Source organism: Cavia porcellus, unplaced genomic scaffold (genome assembly GCF_034190915.1).
Source record: "Cavia porcellus strain 051 isolate PalLab524CR breed Dunkin Hartley unplaced genomic scaffold, mCavPor4.1 scaffold_20, whole genome shotgun sequence".
Taxonomy (NCBI): Eukaryota; Metazoa; Chordata; class Mammalia; order Rodentia; family Caviidae; genus Cavia; species Cavia porcellus.
This window is the reverse complement of record NW_026947503.1, coordinates 17,715,031-17,738,510: the sequence shown is the minus strand read 5'-3', so window position 1 is coordinate 17,738,510 and position 23,480 is coordinate 17,715,031.

Below are 23,480 nucleotides of genomic sequence, written 5' to 3'. Positions count from 1 at the left end.
CCTTTTTTGCTGTAGCTGTGGTGGCTTATGACTCAGGAGGCTGGGGCAGGAGAATCACTTCAAGTTTGAGGCCAGGTAGGCTACAAAGTGAGTTCAAGGCCAGCCTGAATTGCATAATAAAAACATATCCCAAAAAGACAAAAAAAAATTTACAAGTCTTTCATATATTCATATACTATTGTCTCATGTGCAAATACACTGAGTTTAATTTCGAGTTAGATGATAAATATATACTTAACTTTTACAAGTTCTATTTCAAAGTCATAGCACTTAACGTTTGTGGTCTTTTAATTGTGGTGCATTCATCAGTTCCCCATATACTTATTTGCTATACAGATCATCTCCCTCTGTGGAGTACAGTATCTGCTAAAATATTTTGCCTATACTGTTGTTATAAGAAATCTTTGTGTATTTTGGCTAAAATGGTTTCTGTCAGCTATGTTTTTTATATATTGTCTTCTCTTCTGTGGTTTGCATTTAATTTTCTTTCTGTTGCTTTTTAAAGAGAAAACAATTTCAATATTGTTCATATATAGTCAAGTACTTATTTATTGCTCTTAATACATATCTACAAATTATAATCTTAAATCCTAAAAATTGTTCATCATGATAGAATCTTATTTTCATCATTTTCAAAAGTAAAAACAAAATTCAAAAGTGTTAAGGTGGCAACACTGACAGGTGTTAGACTTGGAATTTAAACCCTATTCAACTTAACTCAGGACTACAGTTCTTGTCTTTTAATATTAGTGGAGGATTGTGATATATAATAAATACATTCATCTGAATAACTGATTCATATAAAAATAAGTTAAATTACTTTTTATTATTTTGTGTGTCTTGGTTTTGTATAATAAACACACACGTCATGAAGTCACATATTAGGGATCTAGAGGACTCTAGAATAATTGTGTACATGGGAATCACAGTATAATAAAAAATTTAGTGTGAAATCTGAACTATTATTTAATACTCAGACATGTAGTCACCTGTTTACTCAAAGCTTGCTGAAAAATCTGATATTTAAAAGATCTTTTTTCTCATTTTTTAAACTTCAACAAACTTCAGTAAAGGTCGCCGCAATGACAGGCCACACAGGAAATTTCTACAAAATCACAAAAAAAAATGAAAGAAAGAAAAGGTTTCAAAGCTATTCCTAGCATTACACAACCCTCCGGAGGAAAGAGAACCTTGTTTTTATATTTCAGAGTAAACACTCAGAGACAGAAGAAAATAAAAAATGTTTTCAAGTAATTACACATATAACTTGCACTCCAAAGAAAATTGAACAGCATAATTTTCAGAAGGAAAACCACATCCTGGTATTCATACAAATCCCTTTTGTACGTAGGGGTGGTAAATAACCTGGTCATTATTGGATGAAGATGACAGAGTAGTGAATGAGTTCACAATGGTTGTGAGAGCCATTCAGCATTTTCACTGATACAAGTACTGTGGGATTCAAGCAAGATCATGGATTTAATTGCATATTAATGTGTATTTATTATAATTTTGCTGTCTACTGGAAACTAAGAAAACTATAAACTTCTGGACTGTAAGACTGGTAAAAGCTGCTGTGTGGGAAGGGTAGGGAGCCATACATTAGCGTCATGTGAGTGAATTCTCTCAGTGGATTTTATCGTAGCTTACCCATGTAAACAAACTGAAACTCAATCACTGAAGCTGTATAATCTGCCAATCACTACCTAAGAATTCCTCATGGCGGGGCCCTATCTTTTTAGTTACAAGTTTCGGAACCAAGTCTACAGCTAGGATACCAAAATGTGCTTCCTAAAAACATTGTGAACTTGCACTGCATATTACTGGATAAGCTGCTGGTGATCCGGTGGTTGAATTGGTAGAAAAACCATGGCCCGTTGATGGTACACCATGAATTACAGAGCAACAAACACCCCTTCAGCAGCTACACTTTGCAATTACTCTCTCCCTTTTTCTTTCTCGTCCAACAGTTTTTCTGGACTATTGACCAAATGTTTGTTTCTTTTATTCCTCTCTCTGGCACAAAGTATAGTAATAAATGCCCTCTCACTCCAAGGAGAGACTTTCTGTATTTTCTATCCAGCTTTCTTGCTATCTTCAATATAAGATCTCAAGAAGCCAGGTTTTGAGAAGCATCCTTAATATTTCAAGGAAATTCCTTAGGGAACCACCTGAAGCCTCATTCTACACCACAGAAAGACTGAATGTGTACATCCGAGCAGGCTAGTAGGAGAGAGAGACTGTGGTAATTGGTAAAATTGAGCTCATTTTATAAGGATTCCCTTGTCTTTCTTGACAGGCAGTATTAACATCCTCACCTCCCAGTGCACTGCTCCAGGACTGCACCAACTTCCTGGTGCCCACCCCAAGGTCTTCCTCCCACACACTGTTCTGTGTGGTCTTCTCATTGCTATTCTGGGACAGAGAGAAGATTTAGGAAATTTGAAGAAACTGAGTATACACTTGCCTCTTAGAAAAGTCTCATCAATGTGGCCATGATTTCTTTTTTCTTTTTTTTTTTTTTTTTCTTTCTATATGGACAAACTGAATGGCTAAAGAAATACGATGTATACGTATACATGTAATTCATATATACATGAATAAGAGTGTGTTTAAATAAATAAATAAAAATAAAAGACACTTTGCTATTTTTTCTCCAAAAATGTTCCTCTTTGCTTTGAACATGCTTATTGTACCATTCTTGTCACTTTCAGTTCTGGAAGTCCTTTATGCTGAGTATCTTTGTTGCTCTGTCATGTTTGCCTTAATGTCCTGAACTGATTTAAAACATTTACCTTCCGCAATTGTTTTGTCTTTGAGGAAGAGAAAGAAGTCACACAGGGCTAGATTCCATACAACGGTGTATAAAGAGGCCACAGACAGACACAGTTTTCATTAGTCTGCCTTTTCAATGAATGGCACTCAGTATCAGCATTAACCCTATTTTTATCAAGACTTCTACCACAAAAAGGATTTCCAAAATTGCTTTAAAAATAATGTCAAAAATATGGGATAAATGTGTTCAAAATGATAATATTTTAAAGAGAAATAATGGCAATATGACTTTTATTGTAATAGAATTAATAATTTAATGCAAAGTAGGATAGTTAGCAGGAGATTGGCAGAAAGAAGCAGGGCAGTGTATGTTGATCAAAGAGTGCAAAGCTTTATGAGAAATACATTCAAGTGATTTATTCCATAGCAGATGACTATGGCCAAACGCCTATGTTGTACATTTTAAAATAACTGGGAGGAATTTCAAGGGTCTCAGCATAAAATACTGTAAGGAAGATGCTGTATGTATACGTTTTACTTGATTTAATGAATCCACATTTTACACATTTATCAAGAGACAATCTAGTGATCCATAAATGTATATAGTTAAGGTTCATTAATACATAATATTGTGTTCATCAAACACGATATTAATAAAAATATAGACTATCTCCTAAATAGCAGTAGATGGTATTAACCATAGTTGCTGTATGTCTAACTAATTCTTGTAACACTCTGATGACAAAAGGCTTGACTAGGATGTCAGATCAAACCTGCCTGAAGTCTTAGCTCCTGTTGTTCTTGCCTAATTCTTTTCTTCTGGTGTTTTTCAGTATCTTCTCTTCTTACTCTATTTTTTTTTTTCCTTAGTAAGTTGCTGCCCACTGTTAGAACAACTGTCTTGGAGACTTAAGAACCTCAGTAGTCTAAAAAATCTCTGGGCCACAGCAAGTGACAGACAACAAGGGTCTGATTCCACTTTGATAATGAGAGCTGTTCTATCCAACAGAGAAAATACAGTTTCCAAATAGAAAGGTACCACGGAGATAAATCTGACTTCATGTCCAAAGAACTCCAGTTTAAATCCTAGCTGCAACACATACATTTTATGTCTTTGGCAATAGTTTGAATTTTTTTTTTTTTGGACTTCATTTTGGTCATCTGCAAAATATGTGTACTAATCCCAGTTCTATTGTGCTATTCTAAGAAAGTTACTACAGTATATGATGCTACGTGTAGTGGAGGAGCTCAGTCAATGACAGCAGCAGCCATTACTATTTTAAACTTCACTCTGCTTGTTCTCATCTTATTTTCTGTCCATCTTATTTCCTGTCTATCACTACAGTTTTCTGTAATCAATGGAAAAAGTTCAATGACAAATTGTCTAAATTTATTTGAAATAGCAAAAGATACTAAAAAGTTTTCCTAATCAGAAAGATCTTTACCCTTGCCAAGAAGGGCGAAGATTAAATTACTGTAGAAAGAGAGCATTTTACTAACCTTAGCAGAGGTGAAGAAAACCTCACTGACCTGAAAAACTACCGGTTTTCTCTCTCTTCTGTAGGGAAACAGACACTGCTTAACTTCTACAGTCTGCTGGGGACCATCAGACCTCAGTCTGCTCCCACAAAAACCTTCTGTCATTCTCTACCTCCCCCTCTTCCAGGCATCTCTTCAGGGTGGATAGGCCCTTACAGGATCTTGCAAATTCTTTACATGACAATGGGCTGTATTATTTTTCTTTCTCTTGTAGGAGAGATGCATAGTTTCAATGTAAAGAGAGAAGCTCAAATGCAAAGTAAACAATTTGTAAATTTTGCTCAGTGTAAAAATATTTTCCTTTCTCACCTCTTCCTTCATAGGAATGCAAACTGCTTGTTTCTTTGCATTTCTGGTGTAATCTAAGTAAGCCACTGAAGAACGAATCAATACAATTTAAGAATTTTGAATTTTGACATTGGCTTTTCTCTGTTTGTTGTTGTTATTGCAAATCAATATAAATGAGAATCTCAAAAACTGTTGAAAACCTAAGGCTTGAAACTTAAGTAGATCATGCAGCATTTCTCTTTTGCTGAATAAAAAAAAAAAAACTTTGATTTTGTTAATTTGTGTAAACATAAATTTCATACTTTAATAACCAAAAATAAAGTTGCATGTTCAAGAGTCAATTTTGGAATAAAATATCTGTCTCCGTAGTTCACTATGATGGTGGTTGAACCATTCTCTCTAGTTTATTGTGGACCTTCACAAAGGGCAATTATTCTTATCTAAAAGGTGATTAAACAATAACAGAGGAATAGAAATCATAATTATATGATTTTTTTCAGTAGTATCTGTTGCTCTGGTGAATGAACACTAAGACATATCAGTCTCTTCGAGGGCTACTTTGAGGAGGCTGAGGCAGGCCAGGAAACTCTCTTTGGCTCATGTCTTGGCTTTTCTAATACTTTCCTTATAGGTGAAATAACTCTGGACCTCTTGGCATGTTTCATCGCTTAATATGAGCCTGAAATGTATTCTTATCCACATAAATTGAAATCCCTGACATAATAAAGTCTATGAAATGCTCAAATTTATTATTTAAGCTGGCTTCAACAATACAGGGCAGTTTTTTCCTTATTACAAAATCAAATTTCTCAAATGAAGAGAGATGGCAGTAACCATTGCTAAGTATGGAGTGTCTTCTTTCTTGACATTTTTATCTGAAATATCCTTGGTGGACTGTCTGCTCCAAACTATCAGGAAATGTGCTAATATGGGAAAGATGGGATGACTTGAAAACCAGGAAATGTGGCAGGATAACCGTAGGTTATTACACAATGAAAAGTTTTATCATCTCACAAGGTTTGGGGATTTGAAAAAGAATCAGTGACTGCTTTCCAAGTAAAATAGTAGCGAAAATATATTTAGAGCAACACTGGCCTAATATATCTTCAACATATAATGTTGATCAAAATGGTTATAGGTCAAGAAATCACATCCATGATGATGAATTAACGGGAGCAAGCATGATGTCAATCATCCATGTCCTAGTTCTGCTCAGAATGTTTCCACAGGCTCTTCATCTGACCCCAGGCCCTGCACACTGCACTCACTGGCAAATGCCAACATCCTCATCACATGCTGTGAGGCTGTGAGCAACAGCTACCAATCTCACAATGGGTTGTACTCCTCCTTCAGCCACTCTTACTGTTGACTTAAAAAGGTGAAGAAAAATAGTCTCCAAGGGGTTAAAGCATTTTTTATTGACCTCATATTACTTCAGATGTATTTCTAGTGGAAAACAGAAGCACATATTTTAGAACTAGTGGACTTCCAAATGATTTTAAAATTCATGCTTGATGCTAAAGGTTGGGGAATATTCTTCTAAAAATCCTGTTTGCAGACGACCACAAATTGTGCAGTGCTTTGTGGTCAGTTTCCTGTAGTGTTCTAGTGTAGTGAACTAGTAAGCATGCACCTGCCACCAGAAACTCACCCCAAAGGAAAAACACCTGTCTGAGCGTATTGAAAACAAAGTCTTTGCAAATAGGAAGGTTCAGTGGCCCAAGGAAAGTGATTTTCTGTTACTTACAAATGGATTTCCACATCCTAAAAGGCAGAAACATCACACTGCACAGGGTGAACATTCTTACTACCTCCTGATGTTTTGTACAGAGTTTTGAAAATGCAGGTGTCTGCTACATGAATATATATTATACATTCCCATTTAACCTGATAACCACATACTGGCAAATGCTGGTGCAGCCTACCAAAACCAGCATGGAGTAAAATCTAGTTTAAAAACAAATCAGTAATGTGAAGAAAGAGAAATATTATTCTGGATAATTTGAGGAAATCTTTTTTGTTTGTTTGTTTTTTGTTTTTTATTTTCTTTTGCCAAGGTCTTGCTATGTAGCTCATCCTGGTCCTATGGTCACTATGTAGACCAGGCTGGCCTTGAACTCACAGCACTCTTCCTGCCTCTGCCTCCGAAGTGCTGTGATTACAAGTGTGTGGCACCACACTTGACTTCCCCCATGATCTAGAGATAGCTTGTACCTCTAATCACGTAGTATGAGAATTCACAATTCCATCATTAGTGGAGGGCTTTTTAAAGGGTTCATGCACCATCACTTTCAGTCAGGTCCCCTACAGCCCTCTCCCCGCATTATCTGAGAGGAGTTAATACTCCTTCTGTCTATATCTCCCAATTTGTTTCCAAAGTGGCCTCAACCAAACCATCAGTTTTAATTTTTTGCCCAGAAACAAATAAAAGTCCCATCATTTTCACATTTGATAGCAAGCCAAGAGACCAGAGGGTGACATGACCAGGCCAAATTATATTCTCTCCATGTAAAAAAGAAAACTGGGACTAAAACACTCACTTCCCAGGAAAAAAACAAGCAATGAACTAAAAAAACAAGCACATTCCCTTCAATGTCTGTTTGGATACTTTGGAATGCATCATCACCAATGATTGGCAGAAAATAAATATTTTCTTCTTGTACAGTTTTTAAAAATTAAAAGGTAGATTAAGAAATAATTTAAAAGTATTAGTGTACAGTTACTTCTCTTCAATTTGTGTAAATAATCAGTAACCAAAATGGAAACAAAGAAAGAAGCTTTTTTTGATGATACACAGTTATGCAGAGTGCCTGTCATCTCTGCATAATCAGATGGATTTTTGTTTGTAAATTATAAATTATTCAAAAAGCTTCTTATTACAGTTATATGACTGTTCGCTGTGGGAAGGGGGAGAACTCGCTTTGTTTTCTGATATACTCTCTAAAAGTAGAGACCGAAATAAAGCATTTGGCACGTTCAGAAGGAGTGTCTGTTCTAAGCTAAAAACAAAAGGAATATAAATGCCATAATTGAACTACATTTTTGATGCTACACTCTAATTGCATGCAGGGATTCTGCGGCTGTTTCTTCATCTGAGACTGACTTTGGGCAGCAGACTCTGAGACAGTGTGCCCATCGACTTTGCACTTGGAGGTAAGGTCGTTGTCCTCACTGAAGGTCACGATACAGATCTGACAGGAACAAGCGCAGTGTCCAAAAGAAAACTGCCACTTTGAGAAGCAATCAAGCAGTTTCCACAGGGCTGATTGCCTCCAACTCCACCTCGAGGCATTTAGTGAAGTGGCAGCCAGGTCTTGATTAATCAGCAGAGGCACTAATGAACCAGCCTTGCCTGAGGTTTCCTGCGCTCTCTGATTCCTAACTGCCTCTTTAGTGAATGACTGGAGACCTCAAATGAGCCTCATGCAGACAGTCCCATTTCTGCATGGGCCCAGACATCTGATGCCAGCAGAGAAAGTCGTGCTAAGTGGTGCATTCACATTGCTTTTGTTGATCAAAATGCACCTTATATAAATATTTAACTGGCAGAGTGAAATTCAGAGGGATTATATCAAGATGCAAGTTCAGGACATGGCTTGGTAGATGACTGAGTCCCATTGCAGGGTCACTTTAAGGGTCAGAAATATTCTATGTGCAGATCTGAGCACATTCTGGGCACATAGTAGACTCCAGGGACATAACAGTAAACACTGCTTTAGCGGATGGTAAATCAGCATTATGAATCTGATGAGGCAGAAGAAAAGGGGAAATATGATATTGGGTTCCCAGATGAGCACTGAAGTACAAGTTATTCATTTGGAATCATAATTCCAGGAAGCTCCTAAACCTGACTGCCACCTTGCTAAATGTCTCCTTGTGGAGTTGTAGAAAAGGACGTGAAGAGAGGGAGACTAGGGAAGGGAGTCAGCTGCAAAGTTTGTACTTCAATTCAATTGGCACTGTGGGAAACCAAAGCTGAATCCCGCTGAGGAGCTCAGAGGACAGTGAGGGAATTCACCTAAGAGTTACCTCTAAGGAACTATGTCAGGGAGTTAATCCCCCAGCTCCTTAGCTACTAGTTGCGAGCTGCTGGGGTGAAGGTAGCAGATCCATCTTATAGTACATTGACCAGCCACAGGATGGGGAGGGCAAGTTGTCCCCACAGTAAAGCCTAGACCAAGTGTCATATGTGCTGGCAGTTTGATGATTCATGGGGATATGCCAGGAACTTGTAGTTCAAAATCAACTTATGCTTGGGCTTAAAAAAATAGTTATCTTAAATGTCACCACCTTTTCAATTGAAATTCATGTTTGTCTGTATGGCCCATGTACTTGCTGAGTGGTAGTTAGGAATGAAACCCAAAAGCTTATTGAGTTTTAGAAACAAGTTGTTGGAAATTATTAAAATGTCTTCATACACAAATCTTAAGGTAGAGTCATATCTCTGATATGTCTTTTGTGGCTACCATAAGTTTTCTTTTCATGGTCCAGTCTATATAATCAAATAGGTCTATATAGTTGGACAGGGACCTCTTGGACTCTGCTTTGATTTGACAGAATCCAAACTCACATATAAACGTCCATGCTGCAGCATTCTAGCACACTGACACTGCCATGTCTTGTCCATCTTGTGCAAATGCCTGGGAAACTTCACTGTGATAATAACCACTTCAGGTATCAGTAGAAAGTTCAACCCCAGAAATTTGCTGCCAATGTGTCCTAATGTTTAGCAAATTGTGTCTTTTTATTCAAATACATTATTTAACTTAATTCTGTAAACGCTCCATATGAAACTACATCTTGTTGATTTTAAACTAGTCATCCATTTTAATTTTCCACTGCATAAAATTTTACAGTGTTGATAATGCTCATTGAGGGCCTGCTGGCTGCAGCCTGAACTGAAGCGCACAGTGACTATCCAGCCGATGTCAGTCATCAGAATCGAAGGAAATTCCCATCAGCAGTGCCTCTTGCTTCACATTAATTATTGCCTTTGGAGTTAGAATTGGACTCCAGTGCTTCTCACTTCCTGTTCTTAATTGTTGCTTAGAGATGCTGAGGGCAATTAAACAACACTTGCTTTTCAATCTAGAAATGGCTAGAATTGGTGACAATTAAAATGCTAGAATCCCTTAAACAAATAGTTTCCTGTTTGGGTTCCATCAGGATAAAGTACAAGTGTGAATCTATAAAGATCTTGGTGGTTGGTAGCCTAACTGCCTAATTGACTATCTCTCTCCTTATGCCGCCAGCAAATAATTAAAACAAATAAACGTGTAACATTTTTACCTCAAATTCACCTGCTTCCCAAACTTCTATAAGCCTTTGTTGAACAGCTGGAGAGAAAAAACACTGCGATGTCAAAAGACTGACTTCCAGAATCAAACAAGTCAAAAATTTCCCACTCCAAGAGGTAAAATGAGAATAAAACGGTTATGTGAATGATTCAGGCACCCCTACACTGGCCTAAAGGGTCTATGTAGATAACTTGCAAAGTGCAATAGCTTTGTAATTACCTTGCAATTATTTAGATAAAAGATGAATTTCTTCAAAAACTCTAGACCTCAAAGATTCTTTGTTTCGTATCTGAAGAGCTGATGATGTACATCTAGCCGTATATTCTGCAGCTCTCTCTTTGCTGTGCAATCCCGTCTACTTTATTCATGCAAAATTTTTCTGTAACATTTTCTCTTCCTAAATGTTGCTGTGGGTTGCTAGGGATGGCAAGCACAAGAATGGGGACCAGGGGGCTGGGGGTTTAGCTCAGTGGCGTAAGCACCTGCCTTGCAAGCAGGAAGTCGTGAGTTCGATCCCTGGTACCGATAAAAAGGAAAAAGACAAAAAAAAAAAAAAAAAAAAAAAAAAAGAATGGGGACCAGAAAAGTAATTTGTTTTAAGGTCAGAGATATAAAATATGGTTAGAGAATGAACATGCTCATGTGAAGGAAAGCCATTTCTAGATGCAGACAGTCTAGGTTAGGCACTTTCCAACAGGTGGCAGTAGCCCCATAATGGAAGGAGGGCTTTCCTTTCCTTAGAAGCCTTCTGAGCTACTAATGAGTCACTTAATACTGACTCTACTGTTGCTTTAGGTTTATTAAAATGTTGTTTGCCAGCAGCTATGGCTGGTTTGTAGGTCTCAGTACTAGCAATGGTGTTCTTATGTAGGTTCACAGTGCCTCCGAAACAATTCATGCGAACCCAGAAACTGAAAATATATTATTTACAGAGGTGATTAATTAAAGATTGAAATGAGACAGACTAGGTTCAGTGAGCCCTCATTCTAATGACTGATGTCCTCTTAAACAGAGGAGAGGTTACACAAAAGGAAAAAGGCCCTGTGAAGGCGGAGGCGGAGACTGGCATGAAGAATTTATAAACCAAGGTAAGTAAGTGCCTCACTAAAAGAAGCAAGCAGAGATTCTGCCCTGGAACTTTCAGAGGTAGTCAAAGCTAGCCATCAGCTTGGTTTTCTCGCTTTCAAAACACTGACATAGAATTTTGCAGCCTTAGAACATTGAGTTTACAATGCGTCGTTATGGTAGCTGCCTCATGCCATCCCAAAAGAGCACATTATTTTACATAACCACAAAACCTAAGGGCAAAAGTAACCAAGAAAGCACATTCACAATAAAAACTCGCATGAAAACATAAGGTTCCATTGAGGCTAACATCATCAAGTTGTTAGTAACTTGAAGAGAATTTTTCTAATGATAGTGTACATGCTCTTCTGTATTCCTAACATGGGAAACTCAGCCCTCTGTCTACAGTTTGGACCATATCTCCAGAAGAACTGCCTATGTTTCCATTCCCCATAGAGGAACTAGGTAATACAGAGGTGGGAGGATGCATATCACATCTACCAGGTAGACCGACGTCCAAGGGAAGTACAGTAGTTCTCAACGTCCTCTGGTCTTCTAACACATCCCAAAGAAGTGTGTGCATGTGATCAGTGCTGTATGGAAGAGCTGAATGATACAGTCTGATGATATTTTATTGGATAATTTATTGGATAGTAAGTTGAATAGAAACATTCTACCTCTGATTGCTCCACATCGCAGAGTAAATGGAGCATGCTGCCTAATGTAGACACTGGAGTTTGTTCATTGCAGTATTTTCTCTTCCCAAATGTTGCTGTGGAGTCCAGGAAGGTGGTGCAACAAGAATGGGATCTCTCTCTGGGGAGCAGTTCTAAGCCTCTGAGACCCCAACACCATGCTGCTCTCTCTCAAGTTCTGGTCACATCATGACACTGCCAAACTCTCCCATCCGGTCCTTCTCTCAGATCCATAGAAAGATATTTGTTTTTCTTCTTTATCCTCAGAAGATTAAAAATAATATCAAAAGAATTTTCCACAGACTCTACTGCCATTTGCCATTTTTACCAGACAGATTTTGAAAAAGTAAGGAAAAACTAGAGATATTTTAAAAAATCTAAAATGGACAAATAGTAATTTTTAAAATTCTTCTTCAGTGAGAGGCAAGCCATCATATTTACTGTGGATTTTTCATATAAAATATAATCTGGTGATTTTTTTTTTTTCATTTTCTTGCTTTTGGGTGTTAACTGACGCCACTTCCAGTATGTTCTACTTTTCTAGAAGCAACTTCTGGGTTTTGTTGCTGGAAAAAATGGGCAGGGCTTTCACATTTTTTGAAGGAAGCATCAGCTAGGGCACATAGAAAGCATAGTGGCTTAGAAACCTTGATGAATGCCAGTTCTCCCAGGGCACATCAATTCTAAGTGTGCCTGTATATGCATAGAGCAAATGGCAGCTTTAGGAAAACATCCTGAGCCATTTGGATAGAGTTCCAGGATCTGCTGGCTATCTACATGTATTGTGTGCTTTATTTGTGCTCTTCCAACAATGAAGTTAACTGTTTCTCTAACTATGCAGTGAGGAAACATCTGTGTTACAATGTCCCATTTATAGTCATTGAAAACTGACTTATCCTCCCTTTCTTGTGTGCGGCGCATGACACTGCCCTGGGGTGAATGCACAAATTATTTGCCTTCTCAAGGACCTTTGATACCATAAAAGAAGAAAAGTACATACACAAAAAAGTATGACAGAATGGCAAAATGGATCATAAAGTAATCCTAGACTGGGACCACCCAAATAATCCCCATGTCTATTCATAACTACTGTGTAGGTCTGCTTGGAATTGAGTTTCATATGGGGCTGAAAAGCATTTGGCAAAACAATTCAAATTTAAAGAAAAATGTTGATACATACTTATTTGGTCCAAGAACAAAGTCTAAGGATCAAGTAATTTTGAGCACAGTTCAAGTGAAATAGTTCAGATTATAAACTAATTTTCTGGAGTTCGTGCTCATTCTAGGCTTAGAAAGACTGTTACTAAAAAAACAAGAAAATTGGGGCTGGGGATTTAGCTCAGCTGCATAAGCGCCTGCTTTGCAAGTGCATGGCCGTGAGTTCGATCCCCAGTACTGATTAAAAAAAAAAAAAAAAAAAAAAGAAAGAAAAAAGAAAAAAAGAAAATAAGAAGAAAACCTGAAGTGCTAAAGAGTTCATTGCACATTTAAATTATCAGCAATCAGAGGTTAGAAGTTTAAAGTCATGATTGCCTTCAGAAAGAGTATGTTTCCAAGGTGGATGTAATGATTGATACATTGTGTCAAGTTGAGAGGTTTAAAAGTTTACACTCAGCAGAGGGCCAGGGTCCTCATTTTGTAAACATGCTCATTCTGTGCGAGAGAAGGGCATGATGGTATGAATGCTATACCCATCCTGGGGGGGGGGGGCTGGCCTGCTTACAATGTAAGGGAGGAAAAGAGACTTCTCACACCCTTTTTGTTCTTAACGCTTTGTTGTCTTATGCAGCCTTGAATAATTGCCCCGTGCCATGCCACTCTTCCATGAAGCCAGCTGTTTACAGACTGAAACCTCCACAAGCTGTAAGCTAAATAAATCTTTCCTCCTCTAACTTTGGATGCTGGGGATTTTGTCTCAACAAGAAAAAAAGTAACCAAGACAGTAGACAAATTCAGCAAACAAAGAAAATTGGAAGACATATGAAGTCTTAGTTACAATACACCCTAAGTTAAAGGGGAAAGTTTATTTAGTTCATGGTGTGTAGAGTTTTCAGTCTATAATCTGTTGGCTGCAAGGCAGGGTGGCTGGACAGAGGGACATCACAAAGGAGAACAGTTCATGGGAGGCACAAAATAGCAAAAGTAAACAAGGGGCAAGACAGGCCTCTTTCTGCCCCATATTGTATATCTAGACTACTGGGATTACCAATCAGTAGATGAGTTTATAATTAGCAATCTTTTATCCTAGAACCCTTACTCCTAGCCTTGCATACTAAATCACACACTACAGATTCAGTAGCCTCTGAAAAAGGCCCTCTTTTTAACAGCACGAGGCTCTGGGAGAATATATAGACCCATGCCACAGCATTTGCCATTACAGAAATGCTGTCAGGGGACATTACATGTAAAAGCTTTGATGAAGGGCTGGCAAAATGATTTGGTTAATTCCTGCATCCTTTGTGCCATTTTCAGAAACCTCAGTAGCAGCTCTCTATAAGGGTAAAGACAAGAAGGAAAGAAGTGGATACTACATGAATGTTCAGAGATTGTTTTAAAAAATGTACATTATACAGCCTTGTGAATGTTCACAAAACACAATAAATTTTCAAAGGGCTAGAGTGCTGAAATTGTAATAGTAATAGAATGATATGGCCAGTTTATTATAGCTTTCTTTCTAAAAGAAAAAGGCAGGCTTTTCTCTCAATGAAGTAATGGTCCAGCAAACAAGAATCTCAAAAGGAGAATGAAATAAGTATAGAACTGGAATGGAAAAAAAAATTTGAGTATGCTGGTGATTCTTTTCAGCCATAATAAATGTATTAGTATAAAAAGGAATTTGAGATGAAACTTGAAGAGTTCACAGAGAGGAAGAAAAAAAGAGCTGTAGCCCAGGAACGGTATGGACAGATGCTTGGGAACTAGTGTTGAGAGGACACAGGTGAACAGAGGTCCGAGGAAGGCAGGGACTGGTAGGTAGGGGAAGGGAAAGTCGGGTGGGCGAGGAATGATGCGCTGGATCATGAAAGATCTAAAATTGCACGCTAAGATTTTGCACCTTTAACCGCAGGTATTGGGACTCCATCACGTATATGTAGTCTTTAAGATGGTAAATGATGACATTTGATTTATGTTTTAGAAAAAGGGAAAAGGAAAACTGAGATCATCCTCTGACACTGTCCACATTCTGGGCACTGGAAACTGACTATGCTGTGTTACAGAGTCAAAAATAAATAGGAAACAAGTTGATTTTGTCAATGTGAATGGAAAGAGAGATCGGGGTCTGAGAAGGAAGTGTTGCAGGGAAGCAGAAGTTGATGTGACACCACTGCTGGAAGAGGTCACAAGCCAAGGAAACTGGGAAAGGTACAGAACAGTTTGAGTTCAGTCTCTAAAAGGAATATCACTTAGCTGCTACCTAATTCTAACCACTGTGAAAAGCATATTGGAATTTTTACTTTCATAAAGTTAAAGTAGTAAGTGTGTGTGGTTTTAATCACAAAGTTTGTGATGATTGGTTACATCAGCAGAAGGAAACTAATACAAGTAGCAAGCAGATTTCATTCAGGACTGTATGAGGTGCAGTACATAAGTCCTCCTTTTGTCCTCCATAAATTTGAACTGTAAAAGAGACATCATAATCTCCATTCCACAGCATAGGAAATTGAGGCTCAGGTTTATTAAGTAACTACTAATAATAGAGGCTCTCCTGATGTAACTTCGTCTTGGGCGCCCCTGTCTGTATGTTCTACCATGATAACTGAGTTACAAGAAAGAGGACCTAGAGGAGTTACAGGAACAGGGGAAAGAACAGCTCCCCATCTATAGAGCACTCCTTGTGCCTCATGCCTTTCCCGGCAGATGACATGGTGATAGGAACAGCATTTCCACAGGGATGTGGAGCCAGGGAAGCAGTTTTGGAGGCAGCGTAGAGAGCCAGGGAAAAGCTTGGGGGTTGTTTCGGTTTTAATTACTCTGTCACTTACTATATGGCTTCTGTAAAGTCTGCCCTATCAGTGAAAATGCAGAGACGAGAGCTGAATGACAGAGCTGTCCTGTGGACTATGTGAGTCATCCTTTTTAAAACCCTGAGGTATGCTCTTTGGATGTAGAAAGTACCATTAAAAATTGGTAATTTTTCATTATCATTATTTGTTTACAAAAGTTTATATAAGTAAATACATTGTGAAATATAATGCAGAGCAAAGAGCATAAGGGATCATTTCTCTGAGGAAAAACAAAGAACTTGATGAAATTCATGGTGAATTTAAACCAAATTCTGCTGGCCCTTGTTATTCTAACTTGTGTCAATTTTGATTCTTGGATATTTGTAATAGCTTATACTGAAATAGTCAACAATAAAATCAAATATTAAAGAAATCATTTTGATATTTGCATGTTAAGTACTTAAATAAAATATTAAATTGAACAAAATGAAACATTTTGGTTGTTTTAAACTATCTTGCTGATATCTTTACTTTTTTTTAACTTGAAATGATCTTGACTATTATTTTGTTTTACACTATTTTTAAGATTGAAAATTTAAAACAATTACATTTTAAACAAAATTTGTTAGAGAAATCCAAAAATGTGAACATGCAAAAATGTATGCATTGTGCAAACAAAGCAATGTTACAAAACAACATGTAAAGGATCTTCCAATATTATTAAAACTAATATGCCCAAATTCTATCTATCCCTGTATTCTGCTGTTAGGTAGCCTGTCTTTTTCTCCTAATTATGAACCATACAAACAGAATAAAGGATGAGTGTTATGTATGGTTTTCCTGACCCTCCTCTCCTGTATGTGTATTAACATTTTTCTCATATATATTCTGCAGATGATATAAGACAAAAACTTAAGTTAATCATGAAAAATTATTTTTAAACAAAAATTTTAAGGATCATGTAGTAGTTCACTGTAAAAATGTTTCATAATTTGTGCAAATATTCTCATTAAATATATTTAGACTGTACCCTATTCTAGCAATCCTATTTATTATCTTTACCTGCTCTTTAATTTGGAGTCTTTTTAAAGTACTTCCTCTATTACTTTATTAGGTCCCCAATGCCATAAATTGCTGGGCCAAGTTGAACTTAAACCAGGAACACTTGTAGTCAGCTACTTGAGGAATTAACATCTAATGAATAAGAAATCCCAGTACAGACCCTGAGGGTACCATTAAAAGATAAAGCTTAAATAACAACTTCAGTAGTCTATGTTGCTTAAATATCAAAGTGAACTAGTGCTCATGAAAAGAGAAGTGCATTAATTTGAGTCTTATCTGTACTTCCCATTTATAGGCTAAAGCTGAGGATTCTGAGGCTTTTGAACTACTTTCCTTATGTGACAATATTAAACATTGCAGGCCAATAAATATACCTATAACATTAGTCATCTGACATGAATTTGAAAAGTTTTATTTAGCACTTCTTTAGTATAAGTACTGTTTAGTATTGAGGGTTTACAGGAACAAAGGAGAGATAGTCTTTAGTTTTAAAAGATTTCTTATCAAACGAGGAAGACAAAAAATATATATCACCAAATACTTAGTTCGTTTCATCCATTATTTTATGTGTTCTGGAAACACAAGTGTGGTCCCTTAACATGGACCCATACTGACCATGCTGATAAAATCATATCATCTACGACTACAAATTAAAATTGTCCCCAGATGTGGTACGATGAGAAGAACCTTCACATTATTCTTTATAGAAAAACAAACCTAAAAGTCAAAGATTGAGGAACAGTCTGTACCTGGCAATACCTGGCAATAACTTATTGAAATCTTTGAGATGATACAAATAAAGAAAATCCAGATAAATTGTCATGATAGGCCAAGAACATGTTAATGAAATATGAAAACCTGGAACAGAAAAAAAGAAAATTCATTGTTGAAAAAATTACTGAAGTCAGAACAAAGTCTGGAGTTTAGTTAATAGTAAGTATTAAAGCTTTTTTAGACCCAAAATGTGTATTCAAATAATGCAAGATAATGACACCAAGGAAAGCTGAAACTGGGCAAAAGGTATGTGGAGCTCTTTGTCTTTAGACTTTTAGTGTGATTTGAAAATTATTCCAAAATTAATCATTTTTAAAGCATACATATGGAGGATGTTCAGTTTCTAGTCAAAGAATGCAAGGAGCTTGAAACTTGTTACTCTGTCCTCGAAAGGAAAAATCAGGACTGAAGAATCAACAATTCTTAGAACTATTAGAAAAGTGATATCACATTGCAAATTACAACTCCCAAATTTGAGGAGACAAATACGCTAATATAGAAAAATCACATCTTGTTGGAGTAGAAACATACAGTTAGAAACATTCATACAAGCTGTTATGGGGGCAGGAAAAGGCGAAGTATGACTGACGTGGGGCTCAGTGTGGCAAGTTTCAGAGCTAAAAACTCCAGGAGGGGAAGGTTCTCATCCAACTTCTCCAGAAAAGCAGAATCCACTGTACAGATAAATTAATCTGTGATAAGAGCTATCACACATGGTTATGAAAGCTGGCAAGTCCCAGGTCTGCAGTCAGCAAGCTAGAGAGCTGGGAAAACCAAGAGCGTAGCTGCAGTCTGAGTCTGAAGCTCTAGGAAACCAGAGTGACCCTAGAATGTAGCTGAGAACTGCCAAGTATGAGAGCCAGAGAGGCGAGGCTTCCGTTCAGGTCTAACATCAAGAAAACACTGATGGCGCAGCTCAGGACGGTAGGCTGACAGAGTTTCTGTTTGAGAAGACTTCTGTTTCCTTCAAAGGCTTTTCTGATTAGATAAAGGCCACTCTTTTTATTTACACTTTCTTATTCAACTTTTAATTTCATCAGAAAGGTACTATGACAGACACATCCACAATAATATTCTGACTGAATATCTTGGAACAGGTATTCCAGCCTAGTCAAGTTGACACATAAAATTGTCAAAGGTACCCCCATGCTTCTTGGCCCAGGCTCTCATAATGAATATTACAGAAAAATCCCTTCCTATCTCTGGAGGACAAGATAAAAAAAAAAAAAAAATTAACCATTCTGAAATAACACTAGAATATTCTGCTCTTAATAAGGCCTGTCCTTAAAATAACTATTTCAGCAGCTTAACGTGTTAGGGTTTGATCAGAGCATAGCAGGCTCTGGGGTAAAGGAAATAACCAATACATTCAGTCTCAGTTGTCCTGTCCCAACCAAAACAGGGAACAGAATAAAAAGAATCCTGAGATTCACAGCTTAAAGGAACAGCCTTGATACAAGCTGAGACTTAATCATAGGATTATGAAATGATTTCCCTTTCAGTACACATATCATATCACTCAGGACCTACCGATTATAGCTTCTTTTACCCATAAAATCAGATCCAGCTTTCAACAAAATATCACAAGAGATATTAAAAACAACAAAAAAGTGATTTGCACAGAGAAAGCAAGCATCAAAAATAGACTGAGATATGGCAGAGAAGGTGGAATTATCAAAACAGGAATTTAAAACAACTATGGTACAAATAATTTGCTAAGGGCTTTAATGGAAAAACAATGGTGCAGTTATCATAGATGGATAACATAATGTGTAAACACTGGAAAAGATCAATAAAATCTACACGCCTTTACCTGCTAAAAAGAAAAAGCAGAGACAAACACATTAGTAATATCAGAAGTGAAAAACAGTGTGGCACTACAGAACCCATTTAAAAATTATAACAAATACTGTGAACGACCTATGTCAACAACTAAAAAAATAGAGATTAATAAAGCACTTCCTTAACAGGTAATCTTCCAAAACACACATAATGAGAACAAAGCAATATGTACAGGAATATTTCTATTAGGAATATTGACTTATAACTAATAACTTTCCTAACTTCCCTAAATACTAAGCCCAGATGGATTCACTAGAAAAATCTATCAATCATTTAATAAAGAAATTATAGCAAATCTCTACAATCTCATCCAGGAAATGCAACAGAGAAAATACTTTCTAACATAGTCTTGAAGCCAGTGTTATCCTAATACCAAAACATGGTAAAGACATTTCAAGAATACTATAGATCTGTATGTTTCTAAAATATATATGAAATATACCCTTCAAAATGTTAGCAAATCAAATCTTATAATGCATGAAACATTTATGTCCTGTGTCCTCTTTATCCCAGATATGCAATCCTAGTTCATCATTTAAAAATCAGCTACAGTAAATCATCTGTTGTGGTTTTTATCTAGGTGGTTTTCCAGTGCCTCATGTACATAGACATGAGGTTTGTGGAGGCAACTGGATGCTGAGTGTGTGATACTGGATCAGCCCACTGATGAGTTTATAGCCCAGTGTGATGTTAGGAAGTGAAACCTGGTGGTAAGGGGTGAATTACTGGGGGTGAATCCTGAAGGTACATATTTTTTCTGCTCCCTTGACCTCCCTCTGCCTGTTGCATGCCCTGCCATGGACTGTTCTCTCCAGCCATTCTCCTCTGCCATGCTGCCTTGCCTTGAATCCAGCTGACTGTGGTCTGAAACTTCTGTAAATTGTGAACCAAAATGAACTTCTTCTCTTTTAACTTTTGAGTGTTGGGTATTTTGTCCCAGCCACAAGAAAGTATCTAAGTCAGGGGGTGTGATAATCATCACTGGATTAGTTCACAGATGAGTTTATACCTAAATGTGACTTTTAGGAGGTGAAACCTGGGCTAAGGAGCCAAACCACTGTAGATGTGGCAAGAAACAGTCTATTTCCTGTCCAGATTCCTCCTTGATTGCTCTCTCACTTCTACAACTATTCAATGAGCAACTTCTCCTCTTCCATGACCCCCTGTTGTGCTGTCCTGCCTTTGAACCAGGTGACGGTGGACTAAATTGTCTACAGACTGTGGACCAAAATAATCTTCGCATCTTTTATGTTGTGGATGGCAGATATTGTGTCTCAGCAACCAGAGGCATTACCGCATTGGTCACATCAACAGGCTAGAGCAGAAAAACCACTACAAGCGTATTAATGTACACAGAAAATCTCTGGGAAAAAAATCTAGCATACATTCATTACATAAATACTCATCAAACTAGGAATAAAGGGGATATCCTATAATTAATAAAGAATATATTAAAACTCTATAACAGAATCATATTTAGTCATAAACAGATAGAAGCTTTCTTGTTAAGAATAAGAGCAGGACAAGAGTGTCCTAGTTTACAAGTCCTTTTCAACATCATATTGGAATTTCTACTTACTTTAACAGGACAAGGAAATTTAGCAGGTATACTGATGGAGAAGAAATAATGGAATTATTTTGTTATTGTTCACAAATGACATGACTCAGAAAATCTGAAAAAAATCATCAACAGCAAAAATAAATAAACTTCTTGAAACAGATATGTAATTACAATGGGGTTTTAACAAAAGCACCACACACTGGCTCAAGATTTTTATAGTGGGAGGAGATTGGATTGTGCAGCAAATGGGGTGCAAATGGAAAATCTCTGTACCCTATGCTTAGTTTTGCTGTGAATCTAATTTTTTTCTAAATATTAAGACACTACAAAAAACGGAACTGTGGCAAGTGACATTATAAGGACATTTACAATATAATAAATTTTATCACATGTTTTATAAAATTATATAAAAAGTGCCAAAGAAATATCTGGCAGTGATAAATTCTCCCTGGCAATTCAGCAAAACGCTTCACCAAGGAGATAAACTTTGAGATAAGCCTCCAAGGCTGAGACATTGGCACCCCATGAAGAGGATACACGGTTATAAATGCACACAACACAAGTTAGTGGAAGAATATTGAATGGGTAACAGATCTGGAAATATTCACAATAACATAGCATGAAGAATTCTGAAGCTTTGAAGAAAGTTATTCATTAAGCCCAGAATGACAATGCCAAGGTTCACAATACTTTTATGGGTCTATAAAATGTCTTAATTTTATTTGAAAATTAGAAGAAATTAAAAGTACTAAGTCTATGACAAATTTCTTAGTACACAATATTAATATAATTTTATAGCTATGTAACAGTAAAATATTTTTGACTGTTTTTCCAGGCCTCATTTTATTAATTCTATTTTTATCCTTTATATCACTACCTGAAAAATAAGGAGGTAGTTAAGGATTTAAATTATATGAATATAAGAGCAATTTTCTTGATTTAAACTAACTTGCATGCAATTTATTAATTAGTAAATACTTACATACTGAATGTACATGAGCTAAGAGAAAAATCTAAATCACTTTATATAATTTAACCTTTCAATTTAGTCAGTACATGAAGAATGCTGGTATTATTTGAAGAATATGTAACTTCCTCTCCTCATGAGTGCAAGGATTATATATTTTGTTACTCACTTATGCCCTTAAATTTTAGTCTAAAACTATTTACACCACCAACACGTACATAACTAAACAGAAGACATTACCACATTACTATTTATTTCAGACCTATCCCACATAAAGCAGCGTGCACTACTGTTAAATAACTTATCACTTCTATCAGAGTTTCCACCTCCACCTATCCTTATCTCTCAATGCAAAACCAACACACTACGTAGAGTGAGCAGATAGAAATTTATATGAAAAGTTTTAGGAGCCCCCTCATTTTTCTCTGAAACACAAACATCTATGTGCACATACACTCCTCTGAGCACTATGATTACCGAGATTTCTTTGTGCCTAAGACATTGTCTCCAATTGAAAAGAAAATATCGTTCAAAGGGAAAATATTAAGGCTCAAATTCTGTACAGATCTGGTGTCAGGTGAACATGTTTTCTGATTCATAGACAACACCTTGATACCGTGTCCTCATATGGTGGAAAGGGCATATGAGCTCCCATGGGAGTCTAAGGACCCTCATTCATTCAGGAGGGCTCTATCCTTGTGACCTAATGGCTTTCAGGGATTTCAGCACTTAATATACTGAAACTTATCAGTGCTAATATGGTTTAAATATGGTTTAAATATAAAGTATTTCCCAAAGACTCGTGTTTTAAGGATTGATCCCTAATGTGGCAGTGAGCAGAGGTAGGGTCCAAAGATTATGAAAGTTTTTCATAAGAGGATCAAAACACTGAGGAAGTACTAATTTGATATCCTTATTGGGAAGAGGTGGACATAGGAAGTGGAGCCTTATTGAAGGGGACAGACTATGAAGACTATGTCTTGCCATCTGTCCCTTCCTCCTAGATCCCCGCCATCTGCACTTGCATCAACACTATGAAAAGCAACACGCAGTCGTGAGTTCAACCTCTGGTACCGATAAAAAAGAAAAAGACACACACACACACACACACACACACACACACACACACACACACACAAAAAAAAAAAAAAAAAAAAAAGCAACACACACACCCTTCCAATAGTACGTTCTGCTTCACCACGGGCCTAAAAACAATGGAGCTGGCTGATCATTTCAAAGCTCTGAAACTGTGAGACCAAGTAAATCTTTCTTCCTCTAAATTGTTTCTCTTAAACATTTTGTTACAGGGTCAGAGACAGAAAAGTAACACAGTCAACATATGAACTTTACATTCATACTGCAGTCTTATGTGCATGCATATTCATGTATATACCTGCAGTGTGACTGACCTCCTAATGAACTATTCATTAATGAATTAGGAGAAGTAAGCAGAAAACAGAGAAAGAATGTTGGAGTTAGCAGAGGCTGTTTGGCCCAGATCCCTGCAGACTCTCCACTGTGCATGGTAGTTGCTCTTTTCACTGCTCATTAACACTCTAGTCCAAAGGAAGGCAGATTGTTTCCAAGATCTGCAGTAACCTCATTATCTTCTAATTGTTTGCACCCTTTTCTTTTGTGGTGCAATTCAGATGTGCATTTCCACAGGTAACT